Consider the following 21,632-nt stretch of genomic DNA (forward strand, 5'->3'; position numbering starts at 1 on the left):
AAGTGTGACACCACATGGTATGGAATATCCCTTTGGTAGGTTTAGGTCAGCTGCCCTAGCGATATCCCCTCCCCATCTCTTGCCCACCCCCAGACTGCTGGCTCTTGGGGTTTGGAGGGAGTCCTGATGCGGTGACAGTATTGTGCCGCAATAGACAAAGCACTACTGTAGTACTAATGATGTTCTAGCTACATGGGCTGCGGCAGGGAATGTTAACTCCATCCCAGCCAGACCGAGAACAACACAAAGAGTAAAATGTCATCCTCAATATATAGGATTAGGATCTCATATAAATATAGTTTATTTAATGTTTATAAACAAATGAAAGAAAAACACAATGTAACACTCAAAGCAGGACCCTAGACAAAACCAGTTATTCTAAATTACATTTCTCTTTTTCCTTCTTCCAAACAGGAATTTTTTATCAACCGTGAGAGGAGAGGCAAGGGAATAGAAATATTTACCATGTTACTTTGGGTTTCCTAGACTAATTTATAATTAGTCTTTGAAGCTACAATATTGTCTTTTTACTGTATGGAGAAGTTCTAAACACATCTGTCCTAGTTTTGGCAGAGATGGAGATAATTTTTTTTGTATGTTCTGTGTTTTAGATTTAACATAAAATTAATGTTGATAACACACTGAAATTTTAATTGTTGCAGATCAGTATTTAGACAGAGTCAAGGACATTTCAGGCTCTCATACTGCTCTGCCAGCAAAGAAGTTGGGCATGCACAAGAAGAGAATCACAGAATCACAGAATAGACTAGGTTGGAAGAGACCTCCAAGATCACCGAGGCCAACCTCTGACCTAACACTAACAAGTCCTCCACTAAACCATATCCCTAAGCTCTACATCTAAATGTCTTTTAAAGACCTCCAGGGATGGTGACTCAACCACTTCCCTGGGCAGCCTATTCCAGTGACTAACAACCCATGCAGTAAAGAAGTTCTTCCTAATATCCAACCTAAACCTCCCCTGGTGCAACTTTAACCCTCTCCCTCTCGTCCTGTCACCAGGCATGTGGGAGAATAGACCAACCGCCACCTCACTACAGCCTCCTTTAATGTACCTATAGAGAACAATAAGGTCACCCCTGAGCCTCCGCTTCTCCAGACTGAACAATCCCAGCTCCCTCAGCCGCTCCTCGTAAGACTTGTTCTCCAGACCCTTCACCAGCTTCATTCCCCTTCTCTGGACTCTCTCAAGCACCTCCATGTCCTTCTTGTAGTGAGGGGCCCAAAACTGAACACAGTACTCGAGGTGCGGCCTCACCAGAGCCGAGTACAGGGGGACAATCACTTCCCTGGACCTGCTGGCCACGCTGTTTCTTATACAAGCCAGGATGCTGCTGGCCTTCTTGGCCGCCTGAGCACACTGCTGGCTCATATTCAGCCGACTGTCAACAAATACTCCCAGGTCCTTCTCTGCCAGGCAGCTTTCTAACCACACATCTCCCAGCCTGTAGCTCTGTTTGGGGTTGTTGTGCCCCAGGTGCAGGACCCGGCACTTGGCCTTGTTGAATTTCATACCGTTGGCCTCAGCCCATCGGTCCAGCCTATCCAGATCCTTCTGCAGAGCCTTCCTACCCTCAAGCAGATCGACACATGCACCTAACTTGGTGTCGTCTGTAAAATTCCTGAGGGTGCACTCGATCCCCTCATCCAGATCATCGGTGAAGATGTTAAAGAGGACTGGCCCCAGTACCGAGCCCTGGGGGACTCCACTAGTGACCGGCCTACAACTGGATTTGACTCCATTCACCACAACTCTCTGGGCCCAGCTATCCAGCCAGTTTTTAATCCAACAAAGCATACGCCAGTCCAAGCCATGAGCAGCCAGTTTCTTGAGGAGAATGTTGTGGGAAATGGTGTCAAAAGCCTTACTGAAATCAAGGTAGACCACATCCACAGCCTTTCCCTCAACCACTAAGCGTGTCACTTTGTTATAGAAGGAGAACAATTTCATGAAGCAGGACCTGCCTTTCATAAACCCATGCTGACTGGGTCTGATCGCCTGCTTACCCTGCAAATGCCACGTGATGACACTCAAGATAATCTGCTCCATGAGCTTCCCTGGCACTGAGGTCAAACTAACAGGCCTACAGTTCCCTGGGTCTTCCCTCTGGCCCTTCTTGTAGATGGGTGTCACGTTTGCTAGCCGCCAGTCAAGTGGGACCTCCCCTGATAGACAGGACTGCCGATAAATGATGGAAAGCGGCTTGACCAGATCTTCCGCCAGTTCTCTCAGTTCCCTCGGGTGGATCCCATCCAGCCCCAACGACTTGCGTACATCCAAATGTTGTAGCAGGTCACTAACCATTTCCTCATGGATTGTGAGGGCCACATTCTGCTCCCCATCCCCTTCCACCAGCTCAGGGTACTGGGTATACAGAGAACAACTGGTTTTGGTGCTATAGACTGAGGCAAAGAAGGCATTAAGCATCTCAGCCTTTTCCTCATCTCTTGTAACTAAGTTTCCCCCTGCATCCAGTAGAGGGTGGAGATTCTCCTTAGTCCTCCTTTTTGTGCTGATGTATTTATAAAAACATTTTTTGTTATCTTTAACGGCAGTAACCAGATTGAGCTCCAGATGAGCTTTGGCCTTTCTGATTTTGTCCCTGCACAGTCTTGCAACATCCTTATAGTTCTCCTGAGTGGCCCATCGTCTTTTCCAAAGATTATAAACCCTCTTTTTTCTCCTAAAATAAGCAACAACCCTCTGTTCAGCCAGGCCGGTCTTCTACCATGCCGTCTCTTCTTTGGGAAAGTGGGGACAGACCGCTCCTGAACCATTAAGATTTCTTTCTTGAAGAGTGCCCAGCCTTCCTGGGCTCCTCTGTCTTTCAGTACCGCCTCCCAAGGGACTCTGCCAACCAGTGTCTTGAACAGCTCAAAGTCATCCCTCCGGAAGTCCAAGACAGCGGTTTTACTGATCCCCTTCCTGACTTCGCTGAGTATTGAGAACTCTACCATTTTGTGGTCACTCTGCCCAAGACAGCCCCCGACCAGCACGTCTCCCACCAGTCCTTCTCTGTTAATGAACAGAAGGTCTAGTGGGGCACCTCCCCTGGTAGGCTCGCCAACCAGCTGCATCAGGAAGTTATCTTCCATGCTCTCCAGAAACCTCCTGGACTGCTTTCTCTAGGCTGTGTTGTGTTTCCAGGATATGTCTGGGAAGCTGAAGTCCCCCACAAGAACAAGCGCTGATGATTTCGCAACTTCCGCCAGCTGCCTGTAGAACTCCTCATCCATCCCCTCATCCTGGTTTGGCGGTCTGTAACAGAACCCCATCAGTATGCCTGCCTTGTTGGCCTTCCCACTGATCCTAACCCATAGGGACTCTACCTTATCATTCCCAGTCTCAAGTTCCACACCAAAACACTCTCTAATATAGAGAGCCCCTCCACCACCCCTTCTGTGCTGCCTGTCCCTTCTGAAGAGCCTATAGCCAGTGATTGCAGCATTCCAGTCATGAGAGTGGTCCCACCACGTTTCCGTTATAGCCTTCCTGCTGCGCGATGGCTTCCAGCTCCTCTTGTTTGCTACCCATGCTGCGTGCATTAGTGTAGATGCACTTCAGTTGGGCCATTGCCTTCTCCCCTGGCCTTGCCATTGTTCCCCCGGCACACCTCCAACAAGCCTTCTTTCAGCTACGTCTAACTGTCTAATACGTCTAACTGTTGAATGGAACATACACGAGTTTATGTAAACAAGAAGTGAATGACCATAACTAGTGTCATTTTTACATGTTGTTTATTTATACATACATTTTCTCTTCCTGTCTCTTTTTGTATTCTTTTTTGTATATATATTACCTGGGCAGAATGTCACCTCCTGCAAGGCTATCTACTCAGTACTGATGAAGCTGTGATTAAACTTCCCTAGTTAACTTTAAACTTCCACACAGTATATAGCATATATAGTAACATATTTTTTTTTTTAATAATGGTTAAATTGTCTAACTGATGAGTAAAAGGAATTAAAACACTTTCCACATGTACTTTGTATAGCACTCAATGTAAATATCTGGAATATTGCTTAGATTGTGAAGCTTGCCAGTCCTTCAGCACTATTTAAATATCTATCTTCTGCTTGGTGGCATGATTTAGACAGCTGAACATTCTCTGAAATATACTCTGTTATCTATGGTCTTTAAGCACTCACATGAATTTGATTGCTTTCCAGTGATTATTTATTTGTTTGTTAGTTTGTTTATTTTGATGATTTACTTCTCAGACTAGGATCAAGATCTAAACTATGCACTTAGATGAATAAACAATTGAAACTTCTTTGTTTTTACATAGGGAATATCTCAACATGAAAGTTGTGTAGTACATTTGCATACGTGCATGTATGTGTTTGTGCATGTATGTATACATGCATGTGTGCAGGTATTCTAGGCTGCATTAAGAGGACTGTTGCCAGCATATCAAAGGTGATCCTTCATAGAGTAATGTGGGATAAAGCCCTGGATGAAAGAGGGGCCCAAGAAAGCTGGTTACATTCACAGATCCAAGCTCAAGAATGATGCTTCTCAACAAGGGAGTCAAGCAAAATGCCAGGAGGCCTGCATGGATGCACAAGATGCTCCTGGCCAAAATCAAACACAAATAGGTAGCCTGCAAAGGGTGGAAGCAAAAACAGGGAGCCTAGGAGGACAACAGAGACATTAACCTCCTTCGCTCTCCAAAAGTGAGATATTTAAATTCAGACTTCAAGTATGTTGCCAGACTCCTGTGTCCTTACATTGTCCTTATACATAATCTTCTAGTAGATACTTTTCTAGTAGTCTGTGTGCCACCACAGAGGAAAGTGAAGGAGCTTTTAATGGCTGTTGATTGCAGAGATTGTTCAATGTCTTTATCTGTCGGTAATTGCATGAATTTGGAGACAAAATGAGAGGCTTAACTCTTTTCAGGTGTGCATTGAATAATCTTAGCGGATTAGATACATCTCAGGAATAAGAACAAATTAATGAATAAAAAGAGTAGATATACATAAAACTTTGTTCGTATCATAATGAAGAGCTATATGTACCTATATGTACCTATCTTCTCAGGAATTTCTGCAGCCGGGCTTACTTTCAACTGCTTAGAAAACTCTTAAATTAAATGTGAAAGTCAGTGAGTATTTCACTTCTGGAACACCTGAAAACTTTGCTTTCTAGTAAATGTTTTTACAGCACTTATTAGACCTAAGTCTCGTAAGTTTGGATGGAAAAAAAACGCTTTGGTCCCTAAGTACTTCTAGCATCAGCAAAGTCCCAGAATCCTTTTTCAAATTTTAAAGTGTATTACAGTGACGATCCATAGACCAGGTCTGTAGTAAAAAATGTATTCACCAAAGTCATCAAGTTCAACAGGTCTATTATTATTATTATTATTATTATTATTATTATTATTATTTATTGATACTGTTATTTGTTTACTTTTGAATATATATGTATTTATAAGCTATTATGCCCTGGCATTTACTGTGTGCAAACAAATTTTGTTTTTCAGATTTCTTACTGTTTACAATAACTTTCTTAACCTTCTGCATCACTATTCACTTCTAAGCCTGGAGAGCTTAGTATCCATAGCCTAAGCTGTTTCCCTTCATGTTTGGCATCTGAAAGATCTAAGAATTCATGTTCTATTTGGAGTTTGGCTCATCCCTAAGTCCCTGAGGAAAACCCATCTGAAGTTAACACTGCCAAAATTACTAGCCTCTTACAGCAGACCCAACTCTGTGATTTCCTTTAAATTCACAGAGTCAGCCATTAATGTGGGGACCTGCTACAAAGCTAAACAAAATCAGCATTCTCATCAGACCCCATAATGCCGTTAACAACAACATTGACAAGAAGGTCAGTTTCATTAAGTAGCTACTGGGAAGCTTCTTGTTCGCAGAATTGTTTTTTAATGAATTGGATCTAATTTTGATCAGAGACATATTGTGAAAAATGATTTTTTTCCATAAACTTAATATATTCCCTTATGACTATCTCTAGTCCTAAATGCTGAAGCCCTTGGCAACCTTCACATGGAAATGCACACCCCTTCTTTATGTACCACATGCACTGATACACATACACAGATACACAGACACACACACATGAATATGTACACTGATGCAAATAAGAAAAATATAAAGCTTCCAGGCATCTGTTCAGCACCATATTCAATATAATAAAATAATAATAATAATAAAATGGACCATGACAAGCCATTAAACAAGGGCACCTGCAGACACTGAAATGGATTTTATGGGTGAGATGAATTTAATACAACCATTTTACCTCTTTTCCTGTACAGAAAGCAGTCTTCATCAGCTCTCAATTACTTCTTAAAAAGCACATGGCAAATCCCGGGGAAACTCTTCTGTTTTCTGAAGCTAGACTGTGGTTATGCCATTTACCACATTTATTTTCATACCATTACTTTTATGTTGTTATTTCAAACTATTTAACTTTCTTCCATTAACTATGCTTACACACTAAGCTATCTAGGGAGAGGGATTATCATTAGCTGACTTCTGCAATTTACTTACTGCTTAAGTCCTCATTGTGAATCAGGCTATCACAGATGCAAAGTTTCTCAGCTTTTACAACCCTCATCAAAATATATGTGAGATGGAGCTGTAACTCCTGAGTGAACTCCATGGTTTTATATATATAACATTTTTGTACTGCAACTTATTGTGGTCTTCTTTTCCACGAGTCCATTTTCTCTGTCAAAAATTATACATCTTGGGGGAAATATATATATACATATTTATGAAAACTCTGCGAATAAATGCATTTAAAAAAAAAAAAAAAGTGTCAATTACGAGTAGATTCAATGAAAAGTTGTTACCTGAATAGGAAACTGTCAGGTCTTTAGGATCCTTTTATAGTTAACAGAGAGAGGCAGGCGTTAGAAACACCAAAGTTAGACTTATGTTTTGAATTGCCCTCTACTGAACTTTCTCTTTACTCTATGTGTAGGCAGCCTATAATAACTTCTTCATCTAAATGAAATATACACATAATATGGCTTGACTGAACACTGTAGACCTTTCCAAGGATTTGATAAAAACACTTCATACAAAACATTCCTATCACCTTTGTCAGTAGAGACTGTCTGTCAGACACATTACCAAAATGTGGTCAGGCAGCTGAATGAATACTTGAGCCATGAGGCATAGTAAGGTTAAAATATATTAAATTGTATCTTTACACCACAGCACACAAACATGACTCAAAAATAAATACATTTGCAAGGTCAGGAAGACCATATGAAACTCTGGTGGCAATTTTCTTATTTGGAGTTAACAACTATAATGTAGTCAAGAGCTTGATTATATATCATATTGTCCTTCATAAAGGTAATAACCTCAGGGAGGACACTGAAGGTCTGGCTCTTACCTTCAGTAAACCTATAGCGCACTCATAGTTCATCTTTGGTCTATCTACACTGTTATGCATCTTTCAGTCACATTGTGCCTGTAAGAGAGATTTTTTTTTCCATGTCAGTGCATGTTATTTGCCAAGACAATGTGCATTTAGATTGCCAATATGCAAATTGATTTGAAACCTCCTCCTCATGCTTTAGAAGCTCCCTCCTCTGAGACTTCATTGCCCCATTATTTCAAGTGCATCTCCATTGGACAGCATTTGATTTGCATGTGCCAAAAAATTACCTGAATAGAGCAATAGAGCAGAGGAAAAAAAAAAAAAAAAAAAAAAAAAAAAAGGATTCTATATATGCATGTGGCTTCCAGCATGGCAGAATGTATTCCACTGGGCACATGGAAAACCCATTAAGAACAGTTGTGATGTCAAAGTACACGCAGCTCAAGAGTGCAGTCAGATATTTCATTTGATTTCAACTGGCAAACAGTGATATCAATGGAAATTGATACAGAAAAATACAGAAACCAGAACACACATATACATACATTTACTTGTCATGGGTGATATGGGTTTTAAAACATTAAAAATAAATTATAGGTCCTTTAAATTTTATTTTTCAAATGCAATTTTTAGTGTGAAGGACATGGATCTTCAGACTCCAGGAGACAATTTGCATGAATGAATGCTGTGTGGTTTGAAATAAGCATATACAATTGGCAACTCCTGAAGAACACTGTGTAAAAGAATCAGCTGAATCCTCAGTTCAGACTACTTACAGTCTATACAAATTTTAACTACAGTGTGAAAAAAATACTTGCATTCCTCAACCCTAGCCATAGACTTTTACACTTCCCTGATCCTTCTTCCAAACTCACCTGAATTATCACTTCATCTTCAGTTTAGTTTGTTATATGTGGGAGATTCGACTCCACAGGTCTTTCCAGCATAATCAACACTGTGATTTTTGTCCCATCCTTTAGAAAAGGCCCCAGTACAGGCTGAGATATTTTAACCGGGTTTAAACTGTGACAATTGTTTCATGGTGAAACTACTGTTGTCCACCTTGTCTGCACCTGACTCTGAAACTGCTATATATGTTAAAGGACTAGCAATGCTGGGTAACCACTGCATGCACAGTAGCCCTTCATGTGAATTGGGGCTGGGAGAGGCTATGGTGCAACTTTCAAACTGTAACGTTAAAGAAAGGAGGCTACTATAAGAAAGACAATGGATAGCATAGAATAGCATAGAATAGAATAGCGTAGAATAGCATAGAATAGAACAGAACAGAACAGAATAGAATAGAACAGAACAGAACAGAATAGAACATGATAAAACACGATACTATACAATAGTTCAGTTGGAAGGGACCTTCGAAGATCATCTAGTCCAACTGATTGACCACTTCAGGACTAACTAAAAGTTAAAAAATGTTACTGAGGGAATTATCTAAATGCCTTGTGAACACTGACAGGCATGGGACATCAACCATATCTCTAGAAAGCCTGTTACAGTGCTTGACCACCCTCACAGAAAATATTTTTTTTCCTAATATCCAGTCTGAACCTTGCCTGGGACATCTTTATGCTGTTCCCTGTCAACAGGTACAGGGGAAAAGAAGATGGCACCTACCTCTCCACTTACCCTCCTCAGGAAGTTATAGAGAGCTATGAGGTCAGCTCTAATCTTTCTCTTCTTCTAGACAGACCAAGCACTCTCATCCTCTCTTCATAGGACATGCCTTCCTGCCCTTTTACCAGTTTTGTTGCCCTCCTCTGGACACTTTCAAGTACCTTAACATCCTTTTTACATTGTGGAGCCCAGAACTGCACATCATATTCTAGGTGAGGCCACACCAGTGTTAAATATAATACAAGAATCACCTCTTTTGACCAACTAGATATGCTGTGTTTAATGCACCCCAAAATGTGATTTGTCCACTTGGCTGCCTGGGTACACTGCTGACTCATGTTAAGCCTACTGTCAACAAACACCCCCAGATCCCTTTCTTCTGTGCATCTCTCCAGCCACTCATCTCCCAGTCTGTACATTTTTCCTGCATTACTCCATCCCAAGTGCAGAACCCAGAACTGATCTTTGTTGAACTTCATATGCTTGATGATTGCCCAGTGCTCTAATATGTCTAGATCCCTCTCTGCGAGTCCCTCCAGAGCATCCCCCCGTCAACAGCACCTCCCAGTCTAGTTTAGTATCATCAACTAAAAAGGAGTCCTAAGCAGACTTAAGGCTGAGGATGAAGGCGTCCACCATAAACTGCATTCTTTTGCTGCTAAATGACTTCAGGTGATCAATCAGATGACATTCCTCATCTTTCTCCTTAACAAATATTGTTGACATAAAGGTTCAAAAGAACACTGTATAGGCAAAAGTAAGATCAGAGTAAAGGAATGAAACTAAGCTTTTTTCTTTGTTTGTTTTAGATTTCTCTTACAATTTCTTACAGAACTAGGAGTGTTGTCACCAGAAGCCGCTTGCATTTATAATATTATTATCAGTTTTATTTTGATTGGATTGTTAACACTTAAACTAGACTAGTAATATTACCTCCACATACAAGCTCTGATTTCTTTTGCCCAGAACAAGCTTCATACTTTGTCCATTCCTTAGCTTGGTTTGGTCAAACAATGTGTGGAAACTTTAAAAAGAGATGATGTCGGGTTTTAATAGTACAAGGAGTGCATTCTCATTAATGAGCTGTTTTCAGGGAATTACTTCAAAATATTCGTTCAGGAATAGATCCAGTATTATGTCAAAAAGCTTAGCATAGCAGGCAAGCAAAATACTGAAGTACCTGATTGTTAGCATACAGAAACTATCCTGTGTCTTCTATAAATTGACCCAATTGCCAGAACAAATAGAGGTCAATAGATCAGTTGCTGAATTTGTCATCTTGAACCCCTGAGGAATTATATTTAAATCAGTCCACCAAATTATATTATTAATATACACCCAATTTTCTAGCATGAATTCATTTAAGCTCAGGTTGATATGAAGCTTTATCCTAAAGCATTATTATAAATATAACCATACTTTGGTTAATTACCTCTCTCTGAAAACAATATAGTTAACTAGCTCAATCATCTTAAAATATAATTAGCGGGAAAAAAAAAAAAAAAAGTTTTTGTTTTTAATATGAAAAAAGTATAAGCAGTGCAGCATTTAAAAAATTACCATTCCTTCTCATGGAATTATATTTCCTCCAAAACTTGGCATCTAGTTTTGAAAGCAATTATATTTAGTTGGGACACCACACATGTGTGGGAAAGGAATTCACAGTGGCTTTGCACTGTTTCCCACGTCCCTGAATTAGAGATATCGAGGAAACAAGCTAGAGATGCATGCAGAGAGAAGCTAGACCAATCATAAGTTGTTGTCGGTGCGTGCTGTAGTTAGTTGTCTATATATACTCTGTTAGAACAAGCAATAAAGGAGAATGATTATACTTGCATCAAGGTTGCATCGTTACTCCGGGACCGTCTCCCTTTCTGACACACATGCAAATATTCTTATTTCTCCCAGTGCAGTCATCAGAAAGAAAAGTAAAACAAGAATTTATCTCAAGGTGATTTGCACCTATGTGATAAAAGATGGCCCCTTGATTTAAATATCACAGATTTGCAAAGCCAACAAAATACTGTTGAAATGAACTATCATTGGTTGAGAATAATGTTCATTCAATTTTGTTGTAATTAATAGTATGTTTGATTTATGTATGTCATTATATGTTTTTTGCTGTTAAATTTACATCTTCATTCATGAAGGCAATTAATCTTAAAAAGATTTTTTAACATTTTAAATTCATAAAGTGAGGATTCAAAACTGAAGTGACAAATTACTGAATTCCATATCACAAATATAATCTTCTATTATAAAAACAAAGAACATAATGCAAAATTATTTCTACTCATATACTGAGCTACATCAACTATTTTATTATTAATAATAATATACTTATATTCACAAAATAATTTCATTACAAAAAATTTTGTAACATATAATTTTAATTTTTGCTGAGCAAGGTGTCATGGAAGTTTTGCTTCTTCTAGTTCCAAAGATTTATTTATTATATTTCAAAATCTGATAATCACTTACAGTATCTTTCTACTCAGAAGAACACCATTTTCAAGTTAGCATTTTAGATCTTGCTTTTTCTCTTCTACATCAAATGTACTTCTTTCTTTTAAATGTGATTTTGCTTCTACCTAGTAGTTTTCTATTTCTATTTATAAAAGTCTATATTATTAACATTATACATGCAGACCCTAATAACTGAACACTTTATATAGTTTTGTCAGCAACTGAGAGCATTCAGTTCTTGACAAGGAAGTTGGAATGCTGACAGCAATGGATTCCAGAGTGGTCTTGCACAGGATGTGAAGGGAATTCAGTTGCTATGAGATATTTTTAACATTTGAATATGTAAGCAACATTTCTGGGAGAAGAAATAATAGATTAAGAGATTAGGAGATTAAGAAATCAGTTGGGGGGGGGGGGGAGAGGGGGAAGTAGTAGTATAAATTACACATTTTATATGTTTTCAGATATAAACTTTATATTGAAAGGCTGGGTAGTATATAAGAGGCATGCTAACAGACTTACCATCAAATATTTTTAGAAGTTATTCACATTATTCTGTATGATACAAAACTTATTTAAATGTACTAAAAATATTTTCTGTGCATTTTTTGTTTGTTTTTACTACAAAAATATACTCTGAAAAGAAGTAGGGAACTAATATTTGCATGTTTATAATGCCTTGAGGTTTGATTACTTTCTAATATATTCTGAAAAGTCAGAATGCTGATCTGTGCTTCAATAAACCAACTCCATCCAGCTGTATGTCTTGTTAAGGAAAGAGAGTGACTTCCATTGCTGTATTCAGTCTTCAGATCACCACAGATACTGCAAACTTTAGGTTTCCACATTCGTAAAGACTGACTGAACTTTAATTAGATTAGCAAGTATCTGAATATTGCTATGAATAATATTCCAAAGAATGGCTAATAATGATCATTGATTAATATAATTTCTCTCATCAGTTTATCTGCACAAACAAGGATCTCTTACTGACAAGCAAGCTCCAGGTGGATTAAAATCATTTATGTACACTGGGAAACTGTTTTTACTAGTTTCAACATTAAGTGCTCATTGCAATCACATGGTGGTGCCATATTACAAAATAGAGCTGCTTTTATAGAGGAATAGCTCATGCCCTTCTTGTTTGTGGTTCAAGGTAGCTGGCTACTGCTTGCACGCATTGAGGAATCCTAAACGGAAGCACAATGCTTTGCAAGTGAATAGCAGATGGCAAATGCAGTCATTCAAAAGATTCACGTAGTATCACCCTGTTGTGGTTTAACCCGGCCGGCAGCTAAACACCACACAGCCATTCGCTCACCCTCCCCCTCCCTCTCTGGGAGGGGGGAGAGAAACGAGAAAAAACTGAAACCTATGGGTTGAGATAGAGACAGTTTATTAGGACAGAGAAAATAATAATAATAATAATAATAATAATAATATGTACAAAACAAGTGATGCACAATGCAATTGCTCACCACCCACTGATCGATGCTCAACCTACCCCCAAGCAGACGGCCCCCCCACCCCAGCTAGCCACCCAGAGGTGATATATTGTTCAGCATGACGTCAGATGGTATAGAATACCCCTTTGGCCAGTTTGGGTCAGCTGTCCTGGGTCTATCCCCTCTCATCTCTTGCTGCACCCCTATCCTGCCCGCTGGCAGGACAGAGCAAGAAGCTGAGAAGTCCTTGGCTTAGTGTAAGCACTGCTCTGCAACAAGTAAAACATCAGTGTGTTATCAATTTTAATCTCATCCTAAATCCAAAACATAGCATCCTACCAGCTACTGGTAGGAAAATTAACTGTCTCCTAGCTAAAACCAGGACACGCCCCATGCTAACTTGGTAAGAAGGTAATTTTGTGTCCTGATTTGGGGATCTGTTTTCCTCAGATATTTCTCTTAGGTCACTGTAGTCCAGGTCACAGCATAACCAGGTGTGGGCCATGCTTCAGGCATTAGAAGAAACATTCAGTACTTGTTTAACAAAGCCTTGTGAAAATAGAAGACACTTGTCACTAGCTTGGTTGTAAAAGATGGAAGCAATTGCCTTCCACAGGATATCCTGACAGGGTCCTAGGAATGTCCCTCTGCTTCTGGGGATTTGGCTACTGCACTCAAGGCAAAGAGTTTGTCCATCTGGGTTCAAGGGCAGGTGGTAAGATCTGATGTGAGAAAGAGCCTCAGCAAGGGTCTGTTCCTCCTTCTCACAGGAGCTTCTATTAAGCTGAGGTTCCTGACTGTAGTGGTTTTACTGGAGTAGGCGGCCGAGCTCCACAACAACTGCATTCTCACTCCCCCTCCTCAAAGAGGAACATGGAGAAAATACGATGAAAAGGGCTCAAGGGTTGAGACAAGGACAAGGAGATCGCGCAGTAATTATTGTGATGGGCAAAACAGACTCAGCACAGGGAGACAGTAAGATTTATTACCTATTACTAACAAGCTAGAGAAGTGAGAAGTAAAGGAATAAAAACAAAAGCACCTTGCCCCTCATCCACCCTCTTCTACCTCCTCCCCCCTGAGCGGTGCAGGGGAACGGGGGAATGGGGGTTATGGTCAGTCTATAGTGCTTCTTCTCTGCCGCTCCTTCTCGGTCACTCTCGCCCCCTGTGCTGTGGGGTCCCTCCCACGGGATGCAGTCCTTGCTGAACTGAGACGGCGTGGGCTGCCCACAGGCAGCAGCTCCTCAAGAACTGCTCCAGATATGGGTCCGTACCACGGGGTCCATCCCCTGGAAGCAAACTGCTCCAACCTAGGTCCCCCACGGGCAGCAGCTCCTGCCAGGTCACCTGCTCCTGCGTGGTCTCCTCTCCACAGGCTACAGGTCTGGCCTGGAATCTGCTCTGGCAGGGGTCTTCCACACGTCGCAGCCTCCCGTTGATGCAGGTCCACCTGCTCCACCATGGTCTTCTCCATGGGCTGCAGCATGGAACCCTGCTCCACTGTGGTACTCCATGGGCTGCAGGGGTAAAGCCTGCTTCACCATGGTCCTCACCACAGGCTGCAGGGGACTTCTGCTCCAGCGCCTGGAGCACCTCTCCCCCTCCTTCCTCACTGACCTTGGCACCTGCAAGGCTGCTCCTCACTCCTCTCACTCTCCCAGCTGCTGTGTGGTGCAGCATTGTTTTTTGTTTGTTTGTTTGTTTGTTTGTTTGTTTGTTTGTTTTGTTTTGTTTTTTTTTCCCTGTCTTAAATATGCTCTCACAGAGGCGCAAAACAACATCACTTATTGGCTCAGCTCTGGTCAGCAGTGGGACCCTTACCAAACATGGGGCAGCTTCTAGATCCTTCTCACAGAAGCCACCCCTATGGCCCCCTGCTACCAAAACCTTGCCGTAAACCCACTACACTAACAAGCTACAACTCCTGCCACATTGCAGGCCTGCCCTGCCCAGCCATGGGACTTGCTGATCTTGACCTATACCTATATGCTGACATCCCAGTTCAGTCTCAGCCCACCTCCACAGCCCTGCCCAGCAATCCAGGTTTCCTCACTGGGCCTGGTTGTGACAGTCCCTAAGCTAATATCTTTGCCTGGCCTTAGCCTGCCCTGTGGAGGTGCCTGACAACCAAGTCTGGGGCTGCTCACTGGCTCAGGTGGTGTGACTGGTACTGGCTGTGACACCTTCCCAGTACCCACTGGGACCTTTGCAGTTCTCAGCTGCAGGTCCCCTGACCCAAGGGTAGCTGCTGGTCCATGCAGCACTCTGTCTGCTCACATTGCCCTCACCCGTGTTCAGGGCAATATCTGATTCAAGAAGTGATGGTGCTTGGGTGACTAAAAAGATACCATGAGCAAAAATGCTTATTTTAGAAAATATGTGGAATGTCACCAATGTGATAATCAAACATTTTGAATTCTAGCATATTACCCGTATGACCAGCAGAGGTGGATAAGCAGGGAGTGCTGTGAAACAAAGAGAGTGCAGAGAGTTCTGTCAGCTGCTTCAACCCAGGACTGCTCCTGCATAGCCACTGGGCCCCAGCCCAGGGACCCAGGGACTGTGCCGGGGCTGGGGGACGTGGCTGCTGCTTTCCATTTTGCAGGTCCAACTGGTAGCAAAGCTGAGCACATATCTGAGACACACAGAGGCAGAATACAAACACAACCAAACACAAAAGCTGCCCTGTCCTGGACTTGGACAGCATTTACACACAGAACTCACAGAAGTGTAGACACACAGAGCTGAGACTCCTTCCTCTCTGAGTTGTAGAGATGGAAGTTCATTAATGAAGGCACACACAGAGCACTCTATAGGTTCACAAGCACTCACAAATTTAGAGATCATTCAAGCATGATGCACAGACCCTCAATCCACCAAGCACCTCTGCCCAGACCCCAAACCCTCTTCATGAGGTGCCTACTCATTAGCTAGTCCAGCTTGAGGCTTGCTGTAAACACACACACTCCTCTCATGCACACCACATTTGCAAGTTCCACTGGGTTTACCAGCATGGACTCACTGCCCACCTAATATCCCAGCCTGGGGCTGAGGCCCCTGCTACTTACCAGTTGGTCCAGGTTGAAATTCGCTTGTTAATACGCATATAAACCCCATGTACACCAGGTTTGGGTAAGATGCAGACACTCATGCCACTGCTGCCAGCAGCTGGCACCAGGCACATGGGTTCTGACCCATGGCCACCCTCACTCTCCTGCTGCAGAACCCACACTCACCTCACTTGTGCCAGTTCTCCCAAGCAGTTGGTTTGGAAACACACACCACTCCCATTCCAGTGGCTGGAATTAGAAGACATGCCCCAGTAGGCTAAACACTACTCACTCCAGTAGCTGGGACCACAGGCCTGGGGTAACTGCCACACACCCACACCCAGGTCTGACTCATACCTGGCAAGTAGTCCTTGCAGTACACATACACTCAGGAGGGAGTGTGAATATGTAGAGAGAGAGTTAAAAGATTTAATGTGAAGAGATAGAAGATAGGACAGACAGCAGTGATCAGGCACAAGGCTCAGCCAGACAAGCATTCTGACTGGACCTGCTTTACATGCAACCAGCCCTTTTATAGCCTTTTCTACCTGTCCCCCCTTTTTTGTTCCTCCTGCTATCTTCCCCCTGCACATCCCCCATAGGTTTGTCAAACTCTACATTTTCTGTACCCTCCCAGTCTGGACCCCCTTGGTTACCAATCTTATCAGTTGCCAAGGTTCATCCTTCCTGGAAGTGACCTGTAGCTTGTTAGCCCACAAATTATTGCAACTGGGAGGTTTATTTCTTGTGATTGTCTTTCGCCTTAGAAGTCCTCAGATAACCCTGATAGCATAAGAATTTGTCATATGCTCATAAACTGTGTGACTGTTCATACTTGGTTCCCATCATTGCTTCATTTGAAATTATTAATTGCTGTCTTTCAACCACTCTTTCTTGGAGCAACTCTTGAAGCAGAGAAAAGAAGAAGGAAAATGTAACCAATAATACAGTATAAATATATAACTAACAGTGCAAGTTTATTCTAAAAGTCTTATTTAATGTTAACTCAAAGTAAACATGGTTAGTGAAAATAACATTATCCATCAATAAATGGTCATAAAACATAGGGAGTTCAATCATACTGCTCAGCCTATTTATTATTATTATTAATAATAATAATTTTCCATTACATAGATCTATCTTTGTGCTGTCTGACTGGCACTCTTTGAAATAAAATTACCATACTACTGTTGCTTATAACACTTCTGTACTATCACTTCTTTACTTTTTTGTTTGTTTGTTAGTTTTTTTTGTTTGTTTTCTAAAATAAATATTTAGAGATTCACCCTGAAGAAAACCTTGATATGGTACCATACTAATGTTTCTATGGGAATTTTGCGTAGAATAGGCATCCTTCATATTGTTGATCTACAGTATATTTTTAACTGGAAAAAAGGTATGAATATAACTCACTGATGAGTACACCATAGTTGTGTCCGTTTGAACAGAAGCTGCCTATCTTCTGCTAAAAAGCCATACCAATGAACTCTTCAGGTCACAAAGGGCTGCTGGGTTCAGCTTTCTACATGAAACAGGCCAAAAGTTATAATCCTGCTACCTCTGTATTGGAAACTATAATAAATCATTAATTAAAATATTTTTTATGATGAGTGAATATTTAAGAATGCATCCTCTGTCTGCTAGCTCATTCTAATGCCAGTCCCCTGTGTTGAAATGTATACTTAATATGTCATTTGAATTTGACTGTTTTCGTTCAGCTCTGCAATCTGTTTCAGGTAGTTCTAAGACATACTATGGTGGAAGTCTTCTGGAGGATGACCATAGCATTTGACATCCATTTGACATCTCTCATGGCCAGACCATTTAATTAAAGCAAAATTGCATGTAATAAGTATGCTTCTCACATTAAACAGGTCAAAACCATTTTCCTATTTTATTTTTTTTTACTACTACTTTTTGTTTTATTTTGTTTTGTTTTGTTTTGCCTTTCCCCACTAATATATGTTGTACAGGCTATCAGGGTATGATGTAGGTAATTTTAAATTAAACAAGCAAAAGTAACATTTTTGATCATGCAGTGAAAAACATGGGTCTGAGACACACCTTGACCTTTATATTTTTTATACCAAATAAAGCCTTGTGTTACAACTGTGTTATATCTAGTTCTTATCAAAAATATGAGATAGCAAATAAAACAGCACATCATATAATGCTGAGGCATAGGATGTACAGTAATGCAGAGAAATATTGAAGTAACACACATATGAACTAAGTTCTTTAGACAATTCTTTGTTTTATAGAAATTATTCTTATTCTTAATGGAGCTCCAATCTCCCCAGACATAATCACTGCTTATTTTTGGACTATTCAACATATGTAATCATGAAAATTTCCTGACACCAGAAGTGGGTATTTAAAAATTCCCACAAGAAAAATAAATCAATAATTAAAGCAAAACAAAACAAACAAAAAAAGCACACATAAACTTCTAAATGATGCAGTGTAACAATGAAGTTACATGGCTAAATCAATGAATGCTTTTGGTTAAAAATGAGCACCTTCTCCAGTCCTTTGGACTTTCCAAAGATGCCCATCTACTCATTTGTCATTGAAACACGCAAATATCTTTGGAGGTGCCTTACAAGCTTGATTATTTCCTCTGTAGGAAGGCATCAACAGCTCTTTAGTATATGCTTTTATGGCCCATGTAATTATTTTCATCTGTAGCTGGATGATTCCTCTGTTAGTCACAGTGAAATTACTGCACCAGATGCTGATAGAGAAAAGGATTCTACCTTGTCCATCACTAAACAGAAGCATATTCTGAAATTTTCTGAGATCCTGACTGAGCTTTTTGTTCTAGAGGCCAAAGGCAGATGATGTTCTACCAAATTGTTTGAAGTCTGTTAGGTCCCTTTGGAAAGCAGCAAGGGAAAAGGAATAAATCATAAATCTTGCAAACCAGCAATTCAGAAAATCCTTTGAATTGCTAACATTTAAATATGAATGCTAATATGTGTTCTTCATATAAGTATAACATATCACAGAATCATAGAATCCTCCAGGTTGGAAGAGACCTCCAAGATCACCTAGTCCAACCTCTGACCTGGCACTAACAAGTCTTCCACTAAACCATATCACTAAACTAATACATAAGCTATATACGTAAGGGAAATAGAGAATACATTAAAATAGTAAAATTATTAATAATAAAAAGAATGGCAACTAGAAATGCTAAAATGAGCAGAAATTCTTTAATTTGAAAATGTAACACAGGCAGTACAGAAAATAATCATTAATAATAATAATAATAATAAAAAGTATTATTAAAATCTCAGATAATACCTGTTAAACACTTTGTAGTATTTAAAGTTTAGAAAGAAATGTTATTCACACATAACTGAAAAGCAGAGTTATATGTTGTTAGTCAATGTCTCAACTTCATTAGAGCTAATTTATTGAGCTTTTTGAAGACTCAAGACCCATCTCTTGCCCAATGCTTTTCTGCTTCTTGATATTTGAGTTGTACCAAATGTGTTATGGATAAATACCCTAATGCTGATTAATGATTATGACATACAAGTCATTTACAATTTGAGACTGGATTTATGAATCATTGTAAGATTATTAATGATGATGTTGGTTATTGATGGTATTGCACTGTTTAAATGCAGAACAGCTCCTGCATTGAATCTGTGTTAAATAGGCCTGGAAGGTTATGTTCTCTATTCAATAATTCAGTGTAATCTCCTTGTGAACTATATTTTAACTACGATTTTTAGATTTCTGACCCTCCTTCAGATCCTACAGTTTCGTTTTCACTGTTCAGTTACACATACAGATATATCAAACATACATTTACCAAAACCTGGAATTTCTTTGGAAGGTTCACAGATCATTTGAAATGTTTTAATATCTCAACATTTTTTGTTGTTGTTGTTCGTTCGTTTGTTTGCTTGTTTGTTTTTAGGACAGATGCTAATACTGACTTTGTTTTATACCTCATGACCTTTTCAAAGCTCTTTCTTTGTCTCTGCCTTTCTATTCTTTGGTGTGAGCTAGCTGCAAGCAAATATGAGCAAGTACTTGAAAATGTCTATATGCAGTAGCCGAGTAGCTGGGTGTAATGTTTCATTGAAAATGTGTAAACAATAATTCTTCTCAGAGATGTGCCAATCCTTTTAAAAGAAATACGTATGTTTTTAAACACATACAAATTTATTTGAGGCACAAGAATCCTTCTGGGCAAGCAAAGGAAATATACCACAATGAGATTTTGTTTCTGTGCTGCTGCTGTTCTCTCTAAGTCATGTTGAGGTGACTGCATTTTGAGCTTTATTCATTCAAAATATTTTCAGCTACCATGTCAGTTAGCTTTGTCTCTAGCAACAAGAAATGTTTTGTTTGTTTGTTTGTTTGTTTGTTTGTTTTGGTCAGAAGGAAGGTACACTAGCATTTAATTTGTGTAGTCCATTTACAGTGTCAAATGGTGGAGATTAGGATCCTGAAGGCAGTGAGGAGGTGGGCACACAGCAACTTCACAGCCCTGGACTTCAGGAGAGCAGACTTTAGCCTCTTCAAGGATCTGTTTGGTAAAGTAATGTGGGATAAAGCCCTGGAGGAAAGAGGGGCCCAGAAAAGCTTGTTAACATTCAGTGATCAGTGGGACTGACCAAGCTTAAGAGAGATTCATCTCAAGAAAGAAGTCAGGCAAAAATTCCAGGAGGACTACATGGATGGAAAAGGAGATTCTAGCTAAAATAATTCAGGAAAATAAGGCCTACAGAAGGTAGAAGCTAGGACAGATAGCCTGGGAGAAATACAGAGAAATTGCATGAGCAGCCAGGGACCAGTCTAGGAAAACTAAAGCCCTAGAATTAAATTTGGCCATGGATGTCAAGGGCAATAAGAAAGGTTTATATAGGTACATCAGTGATAAAAGGAAGACTAAAGAAAATCTGAGCCCTCTCTTGAACTGTTGAAGGACAGTTCCTCCTTGTCCTAGGCTACCTAGGACATAGAGAAGGCTGAGGTCCTCAATGAAATTTCTGCCTTGGTCTTCAACAGCTAGTGCTCTAGCCAAACAGCTCAAGTGCTAGAAGACAAAGAAAGGGGCTGGGAGAATGAAGAACTGCCCACTGTTGGGGAAGATCAGGTTCAAGTCCATCTAAGGAACCTGAAAATGCACAAGTCCATGGGACCAGATGAGGAGTATCCAAGTGTTCTGAGGGAACTGGCAGATGAAATCCACCATATTTGAGAAGACATGGCAGTTCACTGAAGTTCCCACTGATTGGAAGAGGGGAAACAAAACCCCCATTTTTAAAAAAGGAAAAAAAGAAGACCTGGGGAACTACAGGCTAGTCAATCTCACCTCTGTGCCCAGAAATATCTTGGAGCAGATCCTCCTGGAAACTGTGCTAAGACACATGGAAAATAAGGAGGTGATTGGTATCAGCCAACATGGCTTCACTAAGGACAGATGGGGCCTGACAAATCTGGTGGCCTTCTACAATGGTGTTACATCATTGGTGGATATCATCTACCTGGACTTGTGCAAAGCATCTGACACTGTTCCACATGATATCCTTGTCTCTAAATTGGAGAGACATGGATTTGATGGGTAGGCCACTCAGTGGGTAAGGAATTGGCTGGATGGTCACATTCAAAGATCTGTGGTCAATGGCTTAATGTCCAA

The 21,632-nt window shown here is 40.5% G+C and overlaps 1 long non-coding RNA gene across 1 annotated transcript; it reads right to left on the minus strand.

Moving 5' to 3' along the window:
* Positions 1–1,094: 1,094 nt before the first annotated feature.
* On the minus strand, positions 1,095–9,242 carry LOC118157051. The gene is made up of 3 exons (XR_004746528.1): positions 9,094–9,242; positions 7,104–7,106; positions 1,095–1,132 (listed from the first exon to the last, which is right to left on the minus strand). It is a non-coding gene; the product is annotated as an uncharacterized LOC118157051 (long non-coding RNA).
* Between the last annotated feature and the right edge of the window lie 12,390 nt (positions 9,243–21,632).

This window comes from Oxyura jamaicensis (assembly GCF_011077185.1).
Source record: "Oxyura jamaicensis isolate SHBP4307 breed ruddy duck chromosome 2 unlocalized genomic scaffold, BPBGC_Ojam_1.0 oxy2_random_OJ101608, whole genome shotgun sequence".
NCBI classification, from domain to species: domain Eukaryota; kingdom Metazoa; phylum Chordata; class Aves; order Anseriformes; family Anatidae; genus Oxyura; species Oxyura jamaicensis.